This window comes from Mauremys reevesii, linkage group 1 (genome assembly GCF_016161935.1).
Source record: "Mauremys reevesii isolate NIE-2019 linkage group 1, ASM1616193v1, whole genome shotgun sequence".
Classification (NCBI taxonomy): Eukaryota; Metazoa; Chordata; order Testudines; family Geoemydidae; genus Mauremys; species Mauremys reevesii.
In genome coordinates this window covers 256640696-256667005 of record NC_052623.1, presented here as the reverse complement: position 1 = coordinate 256667005, position 26310 = coordinate 256640696, and the positions used below count along the sequence as shown (strand labels likewise).

Genomic DNA, 26310 nt, shown 5'->3' with positions numbered 1-26310 from the left:
TCAAGAGTTTCAAATAAACTTGGATTCAAAGCCCAGTTAACTTAAAGGCTCTTCTTGACTTTTATGGGCTTTGGATCAGGCCCATAGTGCCAACAAGTGAAATAATTCTTTGTGTCTGAAATTTCTGAGATTTGTTCATGGCTACCTGGGACGTCAATGCGAATCTCCCACGCGCTGTGGCTGACACTGAATCCACGCTAGCCGTCTCAGCTCCTTATGTGTGCGCATTGCAAACAGGAACATAGATTCAATCAGGTTTTTTTTTTTAAATAAGTTACCTGGCACAGGGGCTCGCAGACATTAGCCCTCCTGCCCCAGTACATTATGGTGCTGACACTGCTTCGGCAAGTAACAGAACGTGGGGAACTGTCACCATCGGACGAGGGTTTTGTAGAGCTTCTCTTTCCCAACAAAGCTTTACTCTTTGCTCACCAGAGCCCCAGCGCATCCAACATATGAAATTGCAGAGGAGAGATGCTACCCTGCAGCTACCTTTTCTTAGCTGGAACCGAGGAACTGAAATCCTGCACCTCTCCGGGTCCTACCCCCTCTCCCGTCGCCCTGCCCTTCCTCCAGTCCCGGGGCGCGAGACTGCCCCTGGAGTGACCCGCTTTTAATCAGCTTCCCAAGCAGATCACATGAGTGCAAAGTGCCCTCTCGCGCTCTGCCTCCCTCCTCTCCCGCTCGCAGTCTGCGCGCAAGTGAGTCCAAGCGAGGAGCGGCGAGTTCCCCGCCTCCAGCAGCCCGAGCTTGGCGAGACAATCCCAGCCGGAGCGGGGAAGCGAGAGCGCACGGGGCGGCGAGGAGCCCCCACATCCAGCCCGAAAGAGACGGCTCGGCCCGGCGCTCCCAGGCAGCCAAGCCCACAGCCGAAGGCAGCGGGGCCGACAACTCCACGTACGTCCGAGTGGGTTTGCTGGGGCTGGGGCGCGCGGGTCAGAGGGGCGCGCCCGGGGCGCTTTCTTCCGCTGGGGGCACGGAGAGCGCGGGGGAGCGGGACCGCAGGGCTTCCCTCGGGGCCCGCGGCTGCGGGGGGAGCCGGGCGGGGCGCGGCGCGGCGCTCTCACCTGGCCGGCTGCGGGGCGGCGCGAACACGAGTGCAGCGGCCGCCTGGCCAGGGGCTGGGCTCCCTGCGCGGGTAGGGAACTGAGCGGGGCTGCGGAGAGCATCGCCCTGGGCATTGCTGGGGGTCTCCCCTCCCCCCCCCCGGCCAGCTGGTGTCGGACATAGCTGCCCCCCCCCCGGGATGTGGTGGCCGAGGAGCTCTGGACTGGCCCAAGGGACCCAAAGAGAAACAGTCTGGTTTTTCATGGGGAAAAAAGAGCCCCCCCCCACCTCCCTTCCGTGACGCGGGGCTGTACTCGAAGGTGTTCCCCGGACACCTGTATCCGCACCCCAGCCTGCTCCCCGCCACCACGCAGAACTCGGCGGCTGGAGACCCCAAGAAGTGCCGCCCCCGTGAGTAGCACTGACTGGCTCCAGGGGGATGAGCTATCTAACCCCCTCCCCGCAAGCTGCTCCAGCTCCCCTGCCTGGCTGCCTCTGCGGGCTGCTGCCTTCCAGGCTGGGAGGGCGCCCAGGATTACTCGGAAGGCTAATAGGATAATGGAGCAGTTCCCTGCTCTCAGCTCAGCGCGGATTTGAGGCAACTGCACAGCTCGGTTTAGCCACTTGATCATAACTTGGCAAGAAGGGCTGGCGGTGGTGGATCAATATGTGGCAGTATTGAAAAGCTAAGAGGCAGGAGGGGGAACTTTACACAGTGTAAAGAAAAAAATATGTCAGTGTCTGCGAGCAGAAAGTGTGCTCAAGAGGAAGGCCAGAAGTATGCACCTAGGATAGGCAACCCGCTATGGATGCCCCTCTTACCTGGGGTCCCGCAGGGATCAGTTCTCTGTCCCATGCTGTTCAATATCTTCATCAATGATTTAGATCATGGCATACAGACTAGAGTACACTTATAAAGTTTGTGGACAATACCAAGCTGGGAGGGGGTGCAAGTGCTTTGGAGGATAGGATTATAATTCAAAATGATATGGACAAACTGGAGAAATGGTCTGACATAAATAGGATAAAATTCAATAAGGACAAATGCAAAGTGCTCCACTTAGGAAGGAACAATCAGTTGCACACATACAAAATGGGAAATCACTGCCTAGGAAGGAGAACTGTGGAAAGGGATCTGGGGGTCATAGTGGACCACAAGCTAAATCTGAGTCAAAAGTGTTACACTGTTGCAAAAAAAGCAAACATAATTTTGGGATGTATTAGTAGGAGTGTTGTAAGCAAGACACGAGAAGTAATTCTTCCTCTCTACTCTGTACTGATTAGATCTCAATTGGAGTATTGTGTCCAGTTCTGGGCACCACATTTCAAGAAATATGTGGACAAATTGGAGGAAGTCCAGAGAAGAGCAACAAAAATGATTAAAGGTCTAGAAAACATGACCTATGAGGGAAGATTGAAACATCAGAATTGGGTAGCCGTGTTAGTCTGGATCGTAGCAACAAAGAGATAGACTAACAGAGAGAGGACATAACAACAGTTTTCAGATGCAAGATGTCATATTCACCCACAGCTCATGCTGCAAGAGTCTGTTAGTCTATAAGGTGCCACAGGATTCTTTGTTGCTTTATAGAACACAGACGTTTTTGCATGAGCTGATGTAGAATGAATGCCCCCGCCGTGAATGATGTGGAAGGAAATTTCCACTCTCATCGATTGGTGAAGTTTCAAAGAAACTGAGAGAGAAGCACATAAAGTTTATCTATAAAAGGTTTTTACTCTTTGGAGCTTTTTAAGAAGACTAGAGAAACTCTCTCTGAAAAAAAAAAAAAAAAAAAAAAAAACATGACCTATGAGGAAAAAGGGAAAATTGAAAATTGTTTTTGTTTAGAAAAGAGAGAGAAGAGAGAGAGAGGACAGAGTACAAAACAGTTAGGTTTTAAAAAAGAGATTGTTCTTCTTAACCTCTGAGAATCGGACTAGAAGCAATGGGCTTAAATTGCAACAAGGGAGGTTTAGGTTGGACATTAGGAAAAACTTCCTAACTGTCAAGGTGGTTAAACACTGGAATAAATTGCCTATGGCAGTTGTGGAATCTCCACTGGGGATTTTTAAGAGCAGGTTAGACAAACACCTGTCAGAGATGGTCTAGTAATACTTAGTCCTGCCATGAGTGCAGGGGACTGGCCTAGATGACCTCTCAAGATCCCTTCCAGCCCTATGGTTCTACGGTGCCAGCAATGTTTTCACTTTGATCCCAGAGACTTAGGGCCAAACTCTATGCTCTGATAAGCACATAACGCTGTTTGACTGTAATGGGGGTTAACCTGCTTATCCTAGAGTAATAGTTGACCCTTACTTTACTGCCGCTAAAATAAGTAACTCCAGCAGGTGCTGCTGGATCAGTTATAGAATTGTTATTGCTAGTTTGTTTTAAATCTTGTTTTAAAGGCCTGCGGGGGAGGGGTTGGGAAAACTGGGCCAAACTCTGCTGTCAGTGAGACTGGTATAAATACAAAGTAACACCATTGACTTCTAAGTGAGAGAATAGCTTCTCCCATTGAGTTTAGAGATAATTCTGCTGATATGTCATATTGGTTTCTGTCATTTATTTGTCTTCCTCCTTATATATATTAGGGCTATTTACATGCAAAGGGAATCTTTTCACTTCATTAAAAGTTCATCTGCTCCTGTTGCTTGCGCTCTACCTGAGGTTTACTCTACTTCTCAGTTTTTGATATCACAAGGAGATGAATGAATAATACATTTGTGGAATGTTCTAAAGCTTAAATTCCACCAGGAATTAAGCCTCCTGTGACCATGTCTGCTTGATCTTGTTTATAAGCAGTGTGGAATTGTGTATATTATGCTTTTTCCCTATGCAATACCCTTACAACTGTGGCCAGAGGAGTGGGTTCTAACTAGATCCAGCTTACTTTAAGTCAGAGGAGCAAGTGGAAGGACATTTTAGCCAAAGGTTCTTCAGCTCTGAAACTTGCTACCTTTCCATTGTTCAATCACAGCTTCAGTTTGGTATTGTTCTGAGCCTGTTGCAAAGTTCAGCTTTTGGGGTAGCTAATGGATTGAGGGAACAGGTATGCTTGTAGGTGCAGGCTATTCTAAGGAGACCGTTGTTTTTATGTACCTTTTGAATGTTGCATGATAGCTGCTGTACAATGGGAGTTTTACTTTTATCATCTATTATAAACACCGGATTCCCCCCCCCAACGCGCAACAACACTGAAATATCAATCAACAGAAATGATCCAAAGGGAAACTTTCCCCCAGAAAAGGTAATATGTAATTTGTGACATGATAAAGCTGTTTATTTGTTGTTGTAAGTTTGATGAAGGGGAAAGGAAAAGTTATCCAGCTAGAAGGAAAAAGCTGTGCATAACTTAATGACCATCTATATGGGCAAGTATGTGTGGAGGGACAAGTAGAAAGTTGGTGTCTCTCTGGACTAAGTTCCTTAGTAATTGGGACCTTATCCAGCACTCACTGAAGAAAAAGGAAAGACTCCCTTTGTCTTTAGTGGGCTTTGGAGCAGGCACTTGGACAGAAGGGTGGGAGGCAAATTTGTCACTGGCTTCAGTTTGTGTCTTTTACAAAGGGATACATTTTTTTTTTTTTTATTTTAGTCAGTAGCATCTCCCTTCCCTCTATGGTAAATGGTACAGACAAGGGAGGCCTTCATCACTAATGTAGGCACTTTCTTGATTGACTTGTGGGAGGTGCTGTCTGACTTCCAGCAGCATCACCTCCACCAAATTATGTCACAACTAGATCTGATCTCCCTTCTCTTAGTCTTGCTGGAGTCTGTTAGATCGAAGTACTCTCATAGAAGAACTGTCCTTTCTGCGTGAGAGTGACACACACTCTGTTATATTTTAAAACATTTGTGCAGTGCCTTAGTGGGGTTATCACTTATATAGAGCATTACAATGCAACACTGAGTTACTGTGGATGGAACTTGCTTTCCTCATAAACCTTGTCTTCCTCCACAGGCCACCTCCCTTGCATATATTCTCCATAAACTTGTGGTGTTTTCTATGGGAGCAGGTCTGTGACTAATCTCCACTTCAATATTTGCGGCCTTTTGCTGACTGGTGCATCGAAAGCATTTTTCTCTTAGAGGTTTCATCAGGGCTTTAACTGAGGAAATCTATATATGTGTCAAGCCTCTTCATAATAAACCATTTAAAATGCTGTCCTGGGTTCAAACCAGGTCACTGTAACATATACACACTGCTCTTCATATGCTTAGAGTGACCTGCACTTGGTCAATCCATATACCTAGTATAGTTGTCTCTGATTTATCCTCTTTGGACTGCCTTGTTCACAGGGAGTTAATGTTGCAAATTATTCACAATTCTTAGCATGCTGAGTAGCCTCAAACTTAAACTGCAGCCTCATTTTCCATCCAATCAATACCACACTTTCATGTGTCCGAGTTTCCATGGTGCCATCAAGCTTCTAGCTAGATATTGACATCTGACAGCAGGAATATCATTCCGTGTTGCTGTGTATATTTAGTGAAACTGTCAGAGCCATTTAGGGTGTGCATTTCTAATTTATATCCATATCCTCATATTATTAGTTAGTGCTTGTTAAGCCTTGCCTAATAGCCCTGGTTGCATAGTCAAAAGCAACAATGAATTTCAGATATGGCTTAGGCAACAGATGTTTTGAGATAAGCAGAAGAATCCATATTTTAGATTAGTTTGGGCAATTTAGCATCATGTGGGCACAAAGGATAACATTTTTAAAAAATGCCAAATCCCTGATGGCTGCTATCATGTAGATATTTTTGAAAATCTTCTCAATTGTGGCTTTCTGAATGTTAGTACGTAGAGTGTTCCTTCTCTGTAGAGCTGTTTAGGTTGAAGTAGGGAAGTATGTATTATAAGATATTTAAAGTGGATTTCAGAGGACTTGGGAGGAGCCAGAATGCAAGAGCCTTATTTCAACTGAAGTCTTATATAAAAAGCTTTATTCAGAGTAAGCCCAAAATGGGGTAAAAAAGTACAGGAGTGAGCTATGCAGGGCCGGTGCAAGGATGTTTCGTGCCCTAGGCAAAACTTCCACCTTGCGCCATCCCCGAGCCCCTGCCCTGAGGCGCTCCCCCCTGCGGCAGCTCCCCACCCTCTGCCCTGAGGCACCCTCCCGCGCCCCAGCTCACCCCTGCTCCACCTCCACCCCGAACACGCTGTCGCTGCTTCACTTCTCCTGCCTACCAGGCTTGCGGTGCCTAAGCTGATTGGCGCCGCAAGCCTGGGAGGCGGGAGAAGTGAAGCAGCGACGGCGTGCTCGGGGAGGAGGCGGAGCAGGGGTGAGCTGGGGCGGGGAGTTCCCCTGCGTGCCGTCCCCCCCTTACTTGCTGCAGGCAGCCATCCCCGCGCTCCCCTGCCCCAGCTCCCTCCGCCTAAATGCCGGCGGCGACTGGTGCGGCTGAAGATCTGGCCGCCGCAGTCACTGCCGAAGAAAATGCCGCCCCCCAAATCCTAGTGCCCTAGGCGACCACCTAGGTCGCCTAAATGGTTGCACTGGCCCTGGAGCTATGGTATGTAAAATGTGCCTTTTAGTAAAATAACCGCCCATATCAATTTGCACATTATTACTAGAGAAATATTGCTACTCTGGCTTACAAGGTGGCAGTGGTCAAACAATTTGTTAGAAGCAATAGCTCTCATGGTGACATAAACTTCGTGGGGAGAGAGAGATCTATTCTAGTTACTTGTGCCAGTAGCAGTCCCAGCAGTGCATTGTCCACCACCAAGTGCCTAGTAACTGAGTGGAAAGTGGAGGATGTCTCAGGAAATACAGTGCAACCAAAGTCACCAGGCACTGGGGGTGGATTTGTTAGCCACAAAATGATGGAATTAGTATTTTAGCGCCATAGAATAAATTGCTAGCATTCATTCATCATAGTCTTTAGATTAACTATAGAACAGTTTCCCGCAATGAATTTTTTATTTCTTTCCAAATGTAATAAATAATATAGGACATTAGACCATCAAGACCAAGAGAGTCTTCTCCACCATAACCAGTGTCCTGTTCCCCTGTCTGCCTTGAGCATTGCACTGACGGCTGATAGTGGAATTGTCGCTGTTTCATTCTTAACAATTTTAAATGATTTAGAAATAATTGTTGTTTTTCACTACTAGAAAGTAATAATGACTTCAGACGAAGACTAAGTACTGTTAGCAGAAGTAGACCAACTCTTAGAAAATGAGATCCTGATTTTATATAAAGGCACCCACCATTATTAGTACATGCACTAATAACAAAGAATGAAGGAGGAGAGATTCAGATAACCAGCAGAATTGTATCTAAACATTTACCACTAGACAGTGGCTGCTTGTGAACATAGAATATCATTGCGGGGTCTCAAACAATCATTATAATTGGGGTCAGTAGCATGGCTAGGGCAGTGGGTTTCAAGCTGAAGGCAACTACATTTGGATTTTTTAGATGAGCACTGTAAACATTTGATCTTGTATGAAGCTGAGGTGGTACCCAATGTGACGTCATCATCATCTTTGATCCCAGCATCTTTACTATGAGAATTACCTAGCTAATGAAGTAATAGTTGGCAATCTGTATGGAATCTGCTGTTTATATTTTTATTAGCTCTGAGTTGGCAGAGAAGCTGCTTCTGTAGTGTCCGATTCATTAGTGTATTTCAGTCGTTCTCAAGTTTCAAGAGCCTTTTCAGTATGGAAAAGGTAAAGTTCCTCTTGGTGCCAACACTTTATTATAGCCAGTACTGAGGATGTATAACCTTGATGTCATAAGACTTGTTCAGTGCACTGAAGTGTTCAGCAGTGTCTTACCCTTGAGTGATAGAAAGGACCCAAGCTGGAAGTACAAAGAGCAATGAAACAGCTCTGCAGCCTGAGCCTCATAAACACAAGTCGGTTGGTACAGGCCAGCTGTGGGTGTCCAGTTGGTGTGTAGACATAGCCTCAGTGTACATTTTGGAACAGAGGATAGGCTCCCCTCCAAGGTCTGACTGCTTTCTAAGGGACAGAATCTACCTCTGATCCCCACATAAATTCCAGAGCTCAGTGAGGTCCTGGGGTAATGGGGTGAGGAGGTTGCAAAACATGTAATCCTGTTCTTCATCATGTTATCCAGGTGCTGGGTGGGATGGGAAGGAGGAAGAGGGGGAATTACCAAATATAGACAAAAGACACACAGTGCAATGGTTGTGGAAATCAGTGTACCACATCTCATTACTTGGTTTAAAATAACACTCCTAAATCTGTCTAAGCCACCCGAAAGCTTGGTCAGTTCAATTTCAAGCAATGATAGGCATAATGCTTTTTATAGTGAGCCCTGTCTTGTGTTTTGGTTTTGTTCATCGTAGTGTTACGAGCACTTTGAGATTGCTTTGCCTACCTGTTGTTTTAAGATGATCTCCAGACACATCAGTCAGGTAGCATTTAAACTGTACAATAATCACACAGACTGGGTTTTATATCTTTCATACTTCAGGTATTCTGAAGTGCTATAGAATGCAATTAATTAGATGCTGGTTGCACAGTGAAAATCTAGGAGCCACCGTGCACTCAGCAATAATGATCTCACAGCGTGGGACATTATTATTACGTCTATTGCAGAAGTACCCTAAAGATGCTAGTTACTGTGCAAAGATATATGGAGGTACAAACCCTGGCTTCAAACTCTTAAAATCTAAAATGACAAAAAAAAACAGTTGAAAGGAGTAAAAAAAAGCTACAATATACAAAGTTATCGGAGTCATGAATGACACATATCTTAGTTCCACAACACACAAAATACATATAGATAAGGATGTGTGTGTGAAGAGTCCCAAGCTGCCCCTCTGCCCAGACATTCTTTCTTAGAATTCCCTGACCCTGGTTTGTTAAACGGGGCATGTTGTTCATTATACACACACTGGGTTTATCATAGAATTTTTTCAGACAGTGCCATGGGATCTTTATCTCCCATTAGAAATGAAACATGAAGGGATTTGGGAATGTCTTCCCAGAAGGATGGCATCTCTAATAATTCAATGCCTTCCTAGCAGTATCACAGCACTGCAGAGTCAGCACTGGGTACAAGTATATATCCTGCTTTGGGACACTTGAACTAAGAACCTCTGGTTCAGTGTCAATATGGCTACCAACACTCATTCAGAATTATTCCCCACTCCCCTCCCTGGTGGAAATAAATATTAATCTAGGACCAAATCCTGTAGTTCTTACTCAGGCAAAGCTCTCATTGAAGTAAGGGTAAGCTTTGCCTGAGCAAGGACAGCCGGAGTCAGACCATAACTCTGAAAGGACACCATTCCCCTTTGTTTTATTCAAAATAAGTTACGATTGTAATAGTGCTTCATAGCTTGATAGCAAACAGGGAAAATGCCATTCTGGCACCCTTACTTTGTACTGCAAATTGTTCCATTAATTGCAATGGGACTACTTGCAAAGTGAGGTACAACTCAGAGTGAACACAACTATCAGAATCTTCTCCTAACTAAAGAAATGCTTCCATTCCTGTTGTTCTCCATTATGCTGATAGGACAGAAATTGTCTCTCTCTTCAGTTAGAATCATAAGAAATACTAATCCAGAAACTGTCTTCCCTCAAATAAAAAGAAATATTATAAGCTTCTTACTCTGCCTGCCCAGCATGGTTTTTCCTTTGCTTTTCCAGGAAAAAGCTGCATTTGCCATCCTAGTGAATCAGCTTCCCTTCTGGTGTTGGGGAAAGGCCTCTGAGATGCTCTGATTGCCTCCCAGTGGCTTGTGCTATCTGACTGGCTTGTTTGTTTGGATTGCTGCATTCCCAGAGGTCACAATGATGTTTTTGTTTGTGTGTGAGTCTCTTGCTTCTATTAGCAGCCTACCCGGGTGCAGCTGAGCATACAATGGGATGGAAGAAGAAAAAAACTACTACTACAGTTTCCCTCCAAGCCAATGGCTATAATTTTCAGTGCCTTTAGAGGCATTCAGAGGCAGAGAAAGATTTGATTCAGGGAGCCTCATTGCATCATGCTTGCCTAATCTTTATTTTGCAACATGGTCTCTTTGGTCCATATTTTTTGTCTAACTCGTGTGTTGTCAGATGTTTTTGCTAATCTTCATAAGAGATGTTTGCTTAAGTAAAGTGATTACTTGGCAGACATTGTTTTTCCATTGCTTATAGAGTGTTCCTTTGCTGTTGGTAAATAATACACTCTTCATTGTGGGCTCCATTCTAGTCTCACTTATTCAGTAGGGAGGGGAAACCACTAGGGAGCCATTACAGTTCCCTGGTTCTCTGGCCAAGTTTATATAGGCCACACCCTGGCAGAGCTTACAGGAGACTGGGGGTTGCTGTAAAATCTGCCAGCTGGTAACAAGTCCAGCGAGATCATCCCCCAGCTGTGGATTGCAACAAGGAGAATGAACTGCATTGAGTATGGGGTGGTGTAGCAGGTGAATCTGTGCCTAATGGGGACTTCCCCAAGCCCCAGGAATATTCAGCTGTGGGGGAAGGAGAGGGGTTGCTCCCTTTGTGCCACTGGACCTGTATGTTTATTTTGAGTTTGTTCTGAGTTTTGCACTAAAGCAGTGATTCTCAAACTTATGCAATGGTGACCCCTTTCACACAGCAAGCCTCTGAGTATGACCTCCCTTATAAATCAAAAACACTTTTTTTATTTAAAACTATTATAAACTGGGGTGCTGGAACAATTTTTATAGTCTGGATGCTGAGAGCCATTGAACCAAACTGTAAACACTGTATATAATGGAAACCTCTTCAAGCCAGGAGGTGTGGCAGCACCCACTGCACTCCTAGTACCAGCACCTACGATTATAAATGGTGAAGGCAAAGCAGGGTTTGGGGTGGATGCTGACAGCTTGTGATTCCTCACATAATAATCTTACGACCCCCTGAGGGAGCACAACCCCCAGTTTGAGAACCCTTGTACTAAACTGTCCTGGATGTATAACAGATGGTTGTAGGTGTTTGTGGCTACATGTACACTTGGAGCTGTGGGTGTGGTCTGGTTTGTACTCAAGGCAGCTAGCCTGTGACACTGCTCATCACTGACTGTACTACTGTAGTTATACTACTATTTTTAATGCACTAGCTCAATGAAAATTAGCACAAGTATGTCTACTTGAGTTGGGCACCACATTCCTAGCTCCAAGTGGAGATGTAGTGTGTGTGTGCAGTGGGTGTTAAGGAACTCTCTCTTCTTCACCTCTGTCCAAACTTAGGCCAGAGTTGTGCAAAGGTTTATGCATGTGGTTAACTTAGAATCATAGAATATCAGGGTTGGAAGGGACCTCAGGAGGTCATCTAGTCCAACCCCCTGCTCAAAGCAGGACCAACTCCAACTAACTCATCCCAGCCAGGGCTTTGTCAAGCCTGACCTTAAAAACCTCTAAGGAAGGAGATTCCGCCACCTCCCTAGGTAACCCATTCCAGTGCTTCACCACCCTCCTAGTGAAAAAGTTTTTCCTAATATCCAACCTAAACCTCCCCCACTGCAACTTGAGACCATTACTCCTTGTTCTGTCATCAGGTACCACTGAGAACAGTCTAGATCAGGGGTTGGCAACCTATGGCACGCGTGCCAAAGACGGCACGCAAGCCAATTTTTAATGGCACGCTGGAGCCTGCCGGGACTCCAGAATGCCATTAAAAATCCTGCCCAGCCCGGCCCACTCTCCTCTGCTCTCCGCTCCCCCCGCGGGGGCAGGGAGCAGAAGCATAGCCGTGCACACGGGGTGGGCAAATGGCCCCACTCTCCGGGCACGGCAAGCCGCCGGCCCCTCCCCCGCCTTCTCCTCTCCCCTGGAGCCTTGCTGCCGCGTGCAGCGCTCTGGGGGTTGGGGCTGCACGCTCCCACGGGGCAGCGTTTGGCTCCATGGGGAGGCAGAAACGCTCCCTCCTCCCCTGGAGCCATGCCCCCCTGCGCGCTCCCGTGGGGCAGCATTTGGCTCTGCGGGGAGGCAGACACGCTCCCTGCTCAACTGGAGCTCTGCCGCCGCTGCGCGCAGCACTTTGAGGACCAGGGCTGTGATCTCCCATGGGGTAGTGTGTCTGGCTCTGCTTGGAGCCTCAAGGTAAAGGGCCCAGGGCTGGGGGTGTTGGATAAGGGGTGGGGGCAGTCAGGGGACAGGGAGCAGGATGGGTTGGATGGGGAGGTGGGATCCGGGGTGCGGGTGGTGGCTAGGGGCGGAGGTCTCTGGAGGGGGCAGTCAGGGAGCGGGGTGGGGGGTTGGATAGGGCATGGGAGTCCCGGGGTTTGTGAGGGGGCAGATAGGGGTCAGGGCAGTCAGGGGACCGGGAGCAAGGAGGGTCCTGGGAGGGGCAGTTAGGGTGGGGGTCTCTGGAGGGTGGTCCGGGGACAAGGAGCTGGGGGGGTTGTATGAGTTGGAAATTCTGGGGGTCCTGTCAGGAGGCAGGGGTGTGGAGAGGGGTTGGGGCAAGCAGGAAGTGGGGGGGTTGGATGGGTTGGGAATTCTGGGGGTCCTGTCAGGGGGCGGGGAGCGGTTGGATGGGGCATGGGAGTCCTGGGGGTCTGTTTGGGAATGGGGGTGTGGATAAGGGTCGGGGCAGTCAGGGGACAGGTAGGGGGTAGGGTCCAGTCCGGGGACAGGGAACAGGGAGGCTTAGATAGGGGGTGGGGTCCAGGTGGACAGTTGGGGGCAGGGGTCCCCGGCGGGGGCAGTCAGGGGCCAAGGAGCAGCGGGGTTGGGAGTTCTTCGGGGGGCAGTCACCCAACCCTCTCCCCTGAGCCCTGACCCCCCCCAACACACACACACACACACACACACACACACACACACACACACACACACACACACCACGCCCTCTGCCCTGAGCCCCGCACACCCCCCAGGCTCCTGCCCTGAGCCCTGTACCTCCCTCATACACACCCAGCCCTCTGCTTGACTCCTTCATCCCCACCAACCCTAGCCCTGACTCTGGCACCCCCACCCATACCTAGCCCCCCGCTCTGCCCTGACACCCCCAGCCCTGACTCCAGCCCGCCCCCAGCCCTCTGGGTCCTGGCTGCCGGTCCCGCACAGTCCATTGCTGGTCTGGGGTTCTGGCTGATGGACCCTTGCCAGCCGGTGTCCTGGCCGCAGGCCTCGCTCAGCCCGCTGCCGGCCTAGGTGAACAGAACCCCAGACCAGCAGCGGGCTGAGTGGGCCGGCGGCGTAAGATCAAAATTTTAATTTCATTTTAAATGACGCTTCTTAAACATTTTGAAAACCTTGTTTATTTTACAATACAACACTAGTTTAGTTATATAATATATAGACTTATAGAGACCTTCTAAAAAACATTAAAATGTATTACCGGCATGCAAAACCTTAAATTAGATTGAATAAATGAAGACTCAGCACACCGCTTCTGAAAGGTTGCCGACCCCTGGTCTAGATCCATCCTCTTTGGAACCCCCTTTCAGGTAGTTGAAAGCAGCTATCAAATCCCCCCTCATCCTTCTCTTCTGCAGACTAAACAATCCCAGTTCCCTCAGCCTCTCCTCATAAGTCATGTGCTCCAGACCCCTAATCATAACTTTGTGCACTGTGAGTTATTCCACAGAAGCCAATGGCACTACTCAAAGGATACATGTACACAGCAAACAAGAGATGTGATTTCAGCAAATGTAGACATACCTGAGCTACCTTTGATCTAGCTAGATTTAAGCTAGCTTGAGTAACAATAGCAGTGAAACTGCGGCAACCCAGGCAGCTGCACGGTCTAGCTCTGCCCGCTGATGACCCTGTGTACATGCTCAGAGGGCTGCGACTTGTCCTGCTGCAGCTTCACTGCTAGTGTGACTCAAGCTAGCTTTGATATACAGTAGAACCTCAGAGATACGAACACCAGAGTTACGAACTGACCAGTCAACCCTTCATTTGGAACCAGAAGTACACAATCAGGCAGCAGCAGAGACCAAAAAAAAAAAAAAAGGCAAATACGCTACAGTAATGTGTTAAACACAAACGACTAAAAAAGAAGGGAAAATTAAAAAAAAAAAGATTTGACAAGGTAAGGAGACTGTTTCCGTGCTTTTTTCATTAAAAAAAGATGGTTAAAAGCAGCATTTTTCTTCTGCATAGTAAAGTTTCAAAGCTTTATTAATCCAAGGTTCAGTTGTAAACTTTTGAATGAACAAAATATTATGGTGGCTCTGAGTTATGAACAACCTCCATTCCTGAGGTGTTCATAACTCTGAGGTTCTACTGTAGCTAGATCAAAGCTGGTTCAGGTCTGTCTACACCTGCTGCAATTGCATCTCCTGATTGCAGTGTACACATACCTTTAGTTTATATATTTGTGTGTGTGATGTTACCTAGGGTACAATCTGGACTGTCGAACAGTGGTGTCCCCTTAACTCTCTAGCCTGGGGTGCCTTTTGCACTGCTTTTCTGTCAGAGTAGCCATTCCTGATCTGTTCCAACAGCCTTCAGCATGCAAATTCACTTCCAGATAAATACACGAGCACTCTGACCAGTCACTCATGAATTACATACAGGGAGACACCCGTAAATTACTAGTCCCAGTCTTGTCTCCCCAGAAATGTGCATCTTGTACTGCTCAGTACTCTTCAGAACAGTGCAAGCTCATAGAAAGTCTGTCATTTTATTAAAGGAAGATGATAATGCACCAGACTTCTTATCCCAAATGGAGTTTCCTACACACTTTAATCCAAACACACTGGTTAAGATAAAACAATAAGATAAGTTTATTAACTACAGAAAGATATGGTTTAAGTGATTAAAGTCATGATGCATAAAAGTCAGGATTGGTTACAAAAGAAAATAAAAGAGTAAAACACAAGCTAATACCTAACTTAACAAGCTAACAGAATTCAAAGTGAAGGTTTTCCTCACCATACACCGCAGTAAGTTTCACAGGCTGGGTCTCCTTTCAGCTTGGGACCCCTCCCCCTTAGTTCAGTGTCCTTCAGTTTTATTCATTGATGTCATGAGCAGAAAAATGGGAAGAGGAGTGGAGTCAAGCCTTTTCTTCCCTCTTTATAATTCAACTTCTTGTGCCAGCAACATCCTTGCTGAATCATGGTGACAAAAAAGTCTCATGTGGACATGTGGTTTGAACCATCCCTGTGATGGAAAGTAAATTTCTTGTTTACACCTTCCCTCTGCTGGTGAATGGTTGCTTAAGCATGTGATAGTCCTTTAGCACCTGATTGGAGTGTGACTTTGTCTCTGAAAAATGGGTTTGGACCTGCTTTTCTTAACCTTAGAGCATGTTATAACAATGTTATACAATAGACTCTTGTAGCTTTACATACAGTGTTGTCACACACATTTTACCAGGACAATAATATTCAGCAGTTTGACTTTTCAAATGATGCTTCACAAGGCATGCTTTGTGGAAAATTTATCATAGTCTTGCAAAAGTGGTGAACATAATGGTATAGACTGTCACAATAATATATAGATAGATATAGCTAGATAGATACATACACACACACCCCCCACCACAGAAATTCCTGTGATAAATTTCAGAGCAATGAGATAAATGAATTTATCATGGACTTTTGATTGCCTGACTTACTATCTCCCCCTGGACTTATTCTAGCATTCCAAACCTCACAGTAGCTTCCAGTGGTCCATTTATTTAAAAAATTCCATCTGTCAGAGAAATATTTTCCTCTTCTCCCTGTAAATGTGGATTTTCCTCCCTCCCCCACTCTAGAATTTTGTCTGTCCATAGGTGACTTACAACTTTTTTGCATCTAAAAATGTCATGATTAAGTCTGATATATCACACTCCTACAGGGAATGGGATAAAAGCAGGATCTTTATACCGATACCAAGTAGAGATTCCCAGCTTTCCAGTGTGATCAATATTTGCTTTTAGCCCTGAAAGGGGCTGAAATGCTACACTTAAAGGTGGCATGTGTTTAGTACAGCTGGTTGAAATTAGAAAAATAAATGGGAACATTTCAAAGTCTGTGATTTTATTTTTCTCCCTGGTTTTTTTTTTCATATGATGGAGCTGGTCAAAAGAAGAAAAATTTCAAACTTTTGCAAAAAATGAGGAAAACCAGAAAAATACAAAATACCTTCCTCCTTTTTTGATCATATATAAATATAATATACTGTTTGTATAGAAAAGCTCTTTTATTTACTTTAGAAGTTTTATGCTCCTTCTGAGTCTTGTGCAGTTGGACTGATGGCCACTAATTTTCCTGGCTTTATAGGCAGAGTGATGTGAAAAATTATCCTGAATTTTTAAAATATATATATATAAATATATATATATATATTAATGTACAGACAACACAGTAGAACTCCACTAACCTCACTAATTTGCACTGACAGGGAGAGTTATTGAGAATTACTGAAATTTGAAAATTACCATACAACCAAATGAGGGGAAAAAAAGTATAATGCATTACAAAATGTTCTTTGTTCATTTAATTGACATGTACTGTAATTTAGTTTAAATTATTTATGATTATATAGACTAGGAAGTATTCCTATAATTAGAAACCACTGATTTTGTATGTAAATTGTAGGGTGTGTGGATTAGAAGTATTTTTTAGAAATGCTATGGAGAGTGTTCATTTGTGCGTGGAAAAGAATGAGGTGTACACAAATGTATGTCCCACTCTCCTACTTTGTTCCCAGATCCCAGACATCAGCAATGATGTGAAATATCAATGAACTGGAAAAGCATTCTGGGTAAAGAGGTATAACATAAAGATTCCACTTTACTTTAGAATTCCCAGTTGCATAAAACATCTTGTAAATGACAAGCCAATCTCTTCTTTAGATTGACACTTCTCACATATGCAGTAAAGTTCTAATCTTATTTTGGATTTTTACTAGATCAGTGGTTTTGAACAAAGAGGTGGCTGATGCCAGCTGGCAAAGGGAACAGGAGTGCATAAAGGGATCCCCTGTCTGAGATACCTGATCTGCTATTTACATTCTTGTTCACCAAACAGTGTCATGTGAGTTCTCTAGTGAAAACCTGTGTCATGTTGATCTTTATAATCATATATGTGTGGATAATATGTAAGCAGTTATATATATGAAAATATGTTCTTAAAGCCTGAAGTTAAAGGGAAGCCACCCGGAGGTGGGATGCCTAAAGACAGATTATATTAGACACGGGGGAAGAGACACTTATGTCCTTGGTTGACTACTGTGTATTGTGTGTCTTATAGTGGAATTCTATTTGCATACTGAGTCAAATTCTAATAAAGAGACTGCAGGAACTTCAGGAGAAGAAATTAACAGGAAGAGATGAACTCTGTGTGTGTGTGTGTGTGTGTGTGTGTGTGTGTGTGTGTGTTGCATACAAGTGAAGAGCAAAGGACCAGTCTAGGGGTGCAGAGAGACACTCTGTCATCCTTCGCACATGTTGGCTTTCCCCCAGACCTTAGTTTTTAATCTAAGGGCTGGGAGAAAGCCGACAGGTATGGAGGATCATGTGGTTCAGACAGAGACATCCCTTATGGGAGGACCTATTAATGGAGATTCTCCATATCCAAATAAGGAGGGGAGGATGGAAGATAAAATACAGGTAGGATCTGATGAGGAACAGTCAAATGAAAAAGAGTCCCATTCAGTTGCATCACATAATGGCAGACAGCTAAAAAGTGACATTTCTTTAAGTACTTATGTACAAATGCTAGAAGTCTAAATACTAAGATGGGTTAACTTGAATGCTTTGTATTAAATGAGGATAGTGATATAATAGGTATAATAGAAACTTGGAGGAATGAGGATAATCAATGGGACACAGTAATACTAGGGTACAAAATATATAGAAAGGACAGAACAGGTTGTGCTGATGGTGGGGGGAGTGGTATTATTTGTGAAAAAAGGTATAGAGTGAAATGAAGTAAAAATCTTAATTGAAACAAACTGTACCATAGGAGCTCTATGGATAGTAAATCCACACATGAATTAGAATATAGCAGTAGGGATATACTTCTGACCTGCTGACCAGGATGGTGATAGTGACTGTGAAATGCTCAGGGAAATTAGAGAGGCTACACAAATAAAATAATAATGGGGGATTTCAACTATCCCCATATTCACTGGGCACATATTACCTCAGGATGGGATGCAGAGATAAAGTTTCTTGGCACCTTAAATGACTCCTTCTTGGAGCAGCTAGTCCTGGAACCCACAAGCGGAGAGGCAATTCTTGATTTAGTCCTAAGTGGAGCAAAGGATCTGGTCAAGAGGTAATATAGCTGAACTGCTTGGTAATATTGACCATAACATAATAACATTTAACAACCCTCTGTGTGTATGTGTGGGAGAAGAAACACCAAAGCAGCCCACCATGGTCATTAATTTCAGAAAAGGGAACTACGCAAAAATGAATAAGTTAGTTAAACAGAATTTAAAAGATACGGTGCCAAAAGTGGAATCCCTGCAAGCTGCATGGAAACTTTTTAACACCTCCATCATAGAGGCTCAATTTAAATGTATACCCCGAATTAAAAAAAATAGTAGGAGGACCAAAAAAGTGCCAAAGTGGCTAAACAACAAAGTAAAAGCAGCAGTTAGAGGCAAAAAGCGGGTATCTTGTTAGTTACGTTTAGGTTCTAGAATGCTTGTTATGATTTTATTTTATATGTAACCATTTGTTTCCATTAATTCTACTTGCTTCTTATCAAATCTCTGTTCTTTGTTAGATAAACTTAAACTTGCTTTCTCTATAAACAAATCTAAGTGCTCAATGTGTTAAGTGTAATGGTGATCTTGAAACTGATACGCTGGTGTGTACTGTTCTTTGAGAGTAGCAGATCTATGAATTCTGTGAATGTTCAGTGGGCTGGACACTTGAGGGGGCTGGTTGGAGGCCTGGGAGGTTGGAATCTATCTATCACCAACATAGTGGTAGAGCCTACATAGGCTGAAAGGGAAGTGCTTGTATTGACTGTGGCTGGTGGAGTCAGGGAGCTGACCACTGGAAGCAGGGCTGGCTTTAGACTAATTCCCCTGATTCCTGTGTATCAGGCCCCACGCCTAAGAGGGTCCCACAGCGTCTGGAAGAGGGACCCTGCAAGGTAAAGCCCCGGAAGACAACTGCTGCCGAGGAAGGATCCTCCGCTGAAGTGCTGCCGGAAACAGCAGCAACCAATTGAGCTGCCGCCAAATTGCTGCCTCTATCTTCGGCGGCAGTTCAATCGCTGCTGCTGTCTTCGGTGGCATTTCGGTGGCAGCTCTTTCGAATCGGGCCCCACACGTCCTAAAGCCGGCCCTGACTGGGAGGCACAGACAAGGCCTCGTCATGCTAAGGGCAGGTGGCAGTGAGGTGTCTCACAAGCCTGGGAAGCATCACAATTAGGAAATTTTCTATCAAAATGTTCTTTTGTTTTTGATAGACATTATTTTTATTTTTTCATTGGGAAATACTGAAATATTTGTGTCAGTTCAATGTTATTCTGAGTCTGCCTAAGGTGCTATAGTGTGTCATGAGAGTTGTAGTTTGGGGGCTACATGTGCCAATTTTCTCCTTTCTGGGACAGGCTTCCTGTCTGAACTACATCTCTCATGATTCACTGCAGTCTTCCCTCTGATTGACCTGCTGCTGTACACCATGGGAGTTCCATGACCATGGTGCATCATGAGAGATGTAGTCCAGACAGGAAGCCCCGCCTACAGAGAAGAATGAGGGCTGAGGCACCTGAACTAGAGCTGGTTGAACATTTTTCAATGGAATATTTTTACATCAAAACAGCGTTTCATCCAAATCAAAACTTTTGTAAAAATTTGCATGTTTCTGATGAAATTTCATTTTAAAAAAATTGAAAGCAAGCATTTCAATTATGTTGAAACTTTGCATTTTGACCTTTATTAGATAGGAACACTGATTTTTTTTTGTTTCAAAGCAACTTTTTCATTTTGAATTCTATTTTACATTATAAATAAAATAAAATACCTCCTTAAAATTGGAATGAAACATTTTTATTTTATCAAAATGGAAAATTTTTCCCCCAAAAAACTTAGTTTCATAGTAAGTTTCAATTTTTGTTTGTTTGTTTGTTCCAATTTGGAATGAAAGCAAATTTCAAAATCATGGAGTTAACAGAAATTCTGTTTCCTGCACAGCCCTAATTCTAACTCCCATGAGGCACCATGGCAGCTCAGGGAGACTGTCAGCTATTTGAATGTCTCACCAGCCCGGGAAAGAACCATGTCCATGGCCATTTCAGGGCCTTGCCTTAGGGCTCAATTTATAGTTCAAACACACACAAAGAGACAAAGTAATTCTCCTGACCAAGACAGAGCCCCAAAGGCTTTTCCTTTGCCTCTCTCAGATCGTGAAATGAGGATACTTCCTTAGCCCTTTCCTGGCTGGGCTATTCTGTAATAGAGACAGAGATTGAGGTTGAACTGATTCAAAACAAAACAAAACAGTTCAATTTGGGAAAGTCAAAACATTTAGACATTTCTGAATCAAAATATTTCCAGAACTTTGCATTCAGCAACATTTTTTGATGGTTTGAGTTTTCATCCCAATCTGATGCAAAAATTTATGTAGAAATAAACAAATTTCCTGCAGGATGGACTTTCTGATTTTTGACAGCTGCATTCTCAACCATTTCTCTATAGGGAAATACCTGGAGCCTGATCTAGCTAGGGCCATGTCCCATTTGGCAATATTGGAAGGGCAGTATGATTGCAACCCCTAGGTCAAAAATCCTTGTATTATACTATTTACTTCAGTAATATCCTGATGCACTGAGTTCCATAGTTTACTTATTTTACACAATGTATAATTATTTCCTTGGACTTTTTTCCACATTCTGCCTGTTAATTTAATTGAATATGTTTTTTCTTGTATTCTAGGAAAAGCTAAAGCGGAGCATCTAGTTCAGCCTTTATAATTTATTATAATACTTCTATCACCTCTTTTTTCTTCAGCTAAATTATGAAGATGCAGTATTCTCTTCATAGACAGTGGGAAGTAAGTCTCAGCTTCATCCATCTGCTTTTTGCATCACCCCTTCTAAAATTCTCAGAATAGGTCCTTTTCATCTCAGATTTTTGCATCTTGTATTTGTGACCTGTAGAAATGGAGCCACATTCTGGTCTACAGTTTGGCCCCTGTTTGTCTGACAGTCCACAGGCCCCATAAACTTACTCTATCCAAACACCTCAGGATTGTCCTTACTTGCGGGAGTCTCTAGGTGGAAAAGTATTTGTGTAGCTGGCTTTATGCCATCTACTACCACTCTCCACTCCATTTGCTGTGGGTATGGCTAGGTGAAGGGGTGTGGCTGGAGTATGACAGCACTCTGGTGAGTCCTAGCTGGCATAACTGTCCCTTGGGCTGTTACTAGTTGATAGAAGTTAGAGCAGCCCTGAGCTTGCTTAAATTTGCATTGATGGCCAAATTGGCTCCTGGCAACCCAGGGATCAGGGAAGCTATGGCCACCTTTGTCCTCCCACCCCTCTTGAGTTCTGCACTGAACACATTTCAGCCAGACCTGCAGATTGCGCCCAATGTTTTTGTCCATACTAGACAGGGGCGGCTCTAGGAATTCCGCCACCCCAAGCAGGGTGGACCTCCTGCAGATGTGCCTGCGGGAGGTCCGCGGGGCCCGCGGCTCTGGTGGACCTCCCGCAGGCATGCCTGCGGATGCTCCACCGGAGCTGCGGGACCAGCGGACCCTCCGCAGGCATTTCTGCGGGAGGTCCACCGGAGCTGCGGGACCAGCGGACCCTCCGCAGTCATGCCTGCGGGAGGTCCGCCGGAACCGCCTGCCGCCCTCCCGGCAAAATGCCGCCCCTAGCGCGTGCTTGGCGCGCTGTGGTCTGGAGCCGGCCCTGATACTAGATGTAGTGCAGAAAAAAGGGACTCAGAAAACAAGTGTTAATCATATTTTGAAAATTCTTCTAGCATTTTCCCCATGTCTTATTTTAAAAATGTCTTGTCCTAGAAATCTCAAATGAGATTAACTCAAAACAATTCTGGTTCAAAAAGGACACTGAAAAATTGGCAAAGTTTCAGAAAAGAGCTACAAGAATGATCTGAGTTCTGGAAGAACCTGCATTACAGTGAGAGATTTAAGCAGCTCAATTTATTTAGTTTATCGAAGAGGAGGTTAAGCGCCAGCTTGATCATGATCTGTAGGTACCTACACGGGAAGAAGATTTCTGATAATAGACAGCTCTTCAATCTAGCAGACATAGCATAACAAAATCTGATGGGTGGAAGATGAAGCTAGATAAACTCAAACTGAAAATAAGGTGTACGTTTTTAACATTGCAGGTAATCCACCATTGGAACAACTTACCAAGGGATGTTGTGGATTTTCATCCCTTGAAGTCTTTATATCAAGACTGGAAATCTTTCTAAAGGATTTTTATTTTAATATGAAGATATACCTATCTCACAGAGCTAGAAGGGACCCTGAAAGGGTCATTAAGTCCAGCCTCCTGCTTTCACTAGCAGGACCAAGTACTGATTTTGCCCTAGATCCTTAGGTGGTCCCCTTAGAGATTGAACTCACAACCCTGGGTTTAGCAGGCCAATGTGCAAACCACTGAGCTATCCCTCCCCCAATTTGCTCTAGAACACAGAGGAATGGCTGGATGAAATTCTGCAGTCAGTATTATGCAGGAGGTCAGACTAGAAGACAAAAATGGACACTTCTGGCCTTAAAATCTATGAATCTATTAATCTAGAGCTAGTGCACATAAGTAAGGGTATGTCTACACTACAAAATTAGGTCGAATTTATAGAAGTCATTTTTTTAGAAATCATTTTTATACAGTCAATTGTGTGTGTCCCCACACAAAATGCTCTAAGTGCATTAAGTCGGCGGACTGCATCCACAGTACTGAGGCTAGCATCGGCTTCCGGAGAGTTGCGCTGTGGGTAGCTATTCCACAGTTCCCGCAGTCTCCGCCACCCATTGGAATTTTAGGTTGAGATCCCAATGCCTGATGGGGCAAAAACAGGGTCGCGGGTGGTTCCGGGTACATGTCGTTGGGCCCCCCCCCCTCCCTCCATGAAAGCAACGGAAGACAATTGTTTTGGGCCTTTTTTACTGGGTTACCTATGCAGACACCATACCATGGCAAGCATGGAGCCCACTCAGCTCACCATCACTGTATGTCTCCTGGGTGCTGGCAGACGTGGGACTGCATTGCTACACAGCAGCAGCTCATTGCCTTTTGGCAGCAGATAGTGCATTATGACTGGTAGGCATCATCATTGTACTCCTGGGTGTTCTTTTAGCCGACCTCGGTGAGGTCGATCGGGGCACCTGGGCAGACATGGGAGTGACTCAGCCAGGTCATTCCCCAGTCATACTTCACCGTCTTCTGGCGAGCAGCCAGGAGATGATGATGGCTAGCAATTGTAATGCAGCATCTTCTGCCGAGCACCCAGGAGATGACGATGGCTTGCAGTTGTACTGCACCGTCTGCTGCCATGTATAAGATAGATGGAGTGGATTAAAACAAGAAATAGGCCAGATTTGTGTAGTATTCATTTGCTTCCCCCATCCTGCCGTGAAATCAACGGCCTGTTAAATCCAGGGTTTTGAGTTCAATCCTTGAGGGGGCCATTCTGTGTGACAGTTGTTTGTGTTTCTCCTTGATGCAAAGCCACCCCTCTGTTGATTTTAATTCCCTGTAAGCCATGTCGTCAGTCGCCCCTCCCTCCATCAGATCAATGGCAGACAATCGTTTTGCACCTTTTTTCAGTGCAGACGCCATAGCACTGGGAACATGGAGCCTGCTCAGATCACCATGGCAATTATGAGTGCTGTAAACACCACGTGCATTATCCTGCAGTATATGCAGAACCAGAACCTGCAAAAGCGAAACCAGGCGAGGAGGCGATGGCAGCGCGATGACGAGAGTGATGAGGACATAGACAGGGACATAGACTTCTCACAAAGTACGGGCCCCAGCAATGTGCACATCATGGTGTTAATGGGGCAGGTTCATGCCATGGAACTCCGATTCTGGGCCTGGGAAACATGCACAGACTGGTGGGACCACATAGTGTTGCAGGTATGGGACAATTCCCAGTGGCTGCGAAACTTTCACATGCGTAAGGGCACTTTCATGGAACTTCGTGACTTGCTTTCCCCTGCCCTGAAGCACCAGAATACCAAAATGAGAGCAGCCCTCACAGTTGAGAAGCGAGTGGCGATAGCTCTGTGGAAGCTTGCAATGCCAGCCAGCTACCAGTCAGTCGGGCATCAATTTGGAGTGGGCAAATCTAATGTGGGGGCTGCTGTGATCCAAGTAGCCAATGCAATCAAAGAGCTGCTGATATTAAGGGTAATGACTCTGGGAAATGTGCAGGCCATAGTGGATGGCTTTTCTGCAATGGGATTCCCTAACTGTGGTGGGGCGATAGGTGGAACCATATCCCTATCTTGGCACTGAAGCACCAAGCCAGTGAGTACATAAACCGAAAGGGGTACTTTTCAATGGTGCTGCAAGCACTGGTGGATCACAAGGGATGTTTCACCAACATCAATGTGGGATGGCCAGGAAAGGTACATGACACTCTCATCTTCAGGAACTCTAATCGGTTTCAAAAGCTGCAGGAAGGGACTTTCTTCCCAGACCAGAAAATATAATGATAATAATAATAATTAATAATATATTATTATAACCGTTGGGGATGTTGAAATGCCTAGAGTTATCCTTGGGGACCCAGCCTACCCCTTAATGTCATGGCTCATGAAGCCATACACAGGCAGCCTGGACAGTAGTCAGGAGCTGTTCAACTATAGGCTGAGCAAGTGCAGAATGGTGGTAGAATGTGCATTTGGACGTTTAAAAGCACGCTGGTGCAGTTTGCTGACTCGGATAGACCTCAGCGAAACCAATATTCCCATTGTTATTACTGCTTGCTGTGCACTCCACAATATCTGTGAGAGTAAGGGGAAGTTGTTTATGGCGGGGTGGGAGGTTGAGGCAAATCGCCTGGCCAGTGATTACGTGCAGCCAGACACCAGGGCGGTTAGAAGAATACAGGAGGGCGCGGTGCGCATCAGAGAAGCTTTGAAAACTAGTTTCATGACTGGCCAGGCTATGGTGTAAAAGTTCTGTTTGTTTCTCCTTGATGAAACCCTACTTCCCTGTAAGCTAACCACCATCCCCTCCCCGCTTCAATCACCTCTTGCAGAAGCAATAAAGTAATTGTTGCTTCACATTGATGCATTCTTTATTAATTTATCACACAAACAGAGGAATAACTTCCAAGGTAGCCCAGGAGGGGTTGAGGAGGAGGGAAGCACCAGGTGGGGTGCGGGAGGAGGGAAGGACAAGGCCACACTGCACTTTAAAACTTATTGAATGCCAGCCTTCTGTTGCTTGGGCAATCCTCTGCGGTGGAGTTGCTGGGTGACCGGAGGCCCCCCCCAGCGTGTTCTTGGGCATCTGGGTGAGGAGGCTATGGAACTCGGGGAGGAGGGCGGTTGGTTACACAGGGGCTATAGCGGTGGTCTGTGCTCCTGCTGCCTTTCCTGCAGCTCAACCATACACTGGAGCATATGAGTTTGATGCTCCAGCAGCCTGAGCATTGACTCCTGCCTTCTGTCAGCAAGCTGATGCCACCCGCCACTTATTCTCTTCAGCCCACCACCTCTCCTCATGTTCATATTGTGCTTTCCTGCACTCTGACATTGTCTGCCTCCACGCATTCTGCTGTGCTCTGTCAGTGTGGGAGGACAACATGAGCTCAGAGAACATTTCATCCTGAGTGCATTTTTTTCGCCTTCTAATCTTCGCTAGACTCTGGGAAGGAGAAACATATGCAGCTGGTGCAGGAAAAAAAAGGGAGAGTGGTGGTTAAAAAGACTCATTTTATAGAACAATGGGTACACTCTTTTTCACAGTAAACCTTGCTGTTAACATTACATAGCACATGTGCTTTCATTACGAGGTCACATTTTGATGGCTTCACCCCACCCCCCACCGCGTGGCTAACAGTGGGATCATTTCTGTTCAGCCACAGGCAAACAGCCCAACAGGAACGGGCACCTCTGAATGTCTGCTTAATAAAACCACCCTATTTCAACCAGGTGACCATGAATGATATCACTCTCCTGAGGATAACACAGAGAGATAAAGAACAGATGTTTGAATGCCAGCAAACATCGGGACCATACGCTGCAATGTTTTGTTCTGCAATGATTCCCGACTACATGCTACTGGCCTAGCGTGGTAAAGTGTCCTACCATGGAGGACGGAATAAAACTGCCCTCCCCAGAAACGTTTTGCAAAGGCTTTGAGAGTACATCCAGGAGCACTTTATAGAGATGTCCCTGGAGGATTTCTGCTCCATCCCC

General features: G+C 45.3%; 1 protein-coding gene across 3 annotated transcripts in view; it reads left to right on the top strand.

The window, feature by feature from the left end:
* The first annotated feature begins 499 nt into the window (after nucleotides 1–499).
* The window catches only part of PTN (pleiotrophin), a 116590-nt gene continuing 90779 nt past the window's right edge, over nucleotides 500–26310 (top strand). The window contains exon 1 of one of the 3 annotated variants that reach the window (XM_039521002.1): nucleotides 500–897. The gene's annotated coding sequence lies outside the window, so the exon portion shown is untranslated. Of the gene's footprint in view, nucleotides 898–16955; nucleotides 16975–26310 lie in introns of those variants that run through there. The other 2 variants (XM_039521003.1, XM_039521004.1) reach the window with 2 other exon arrangements.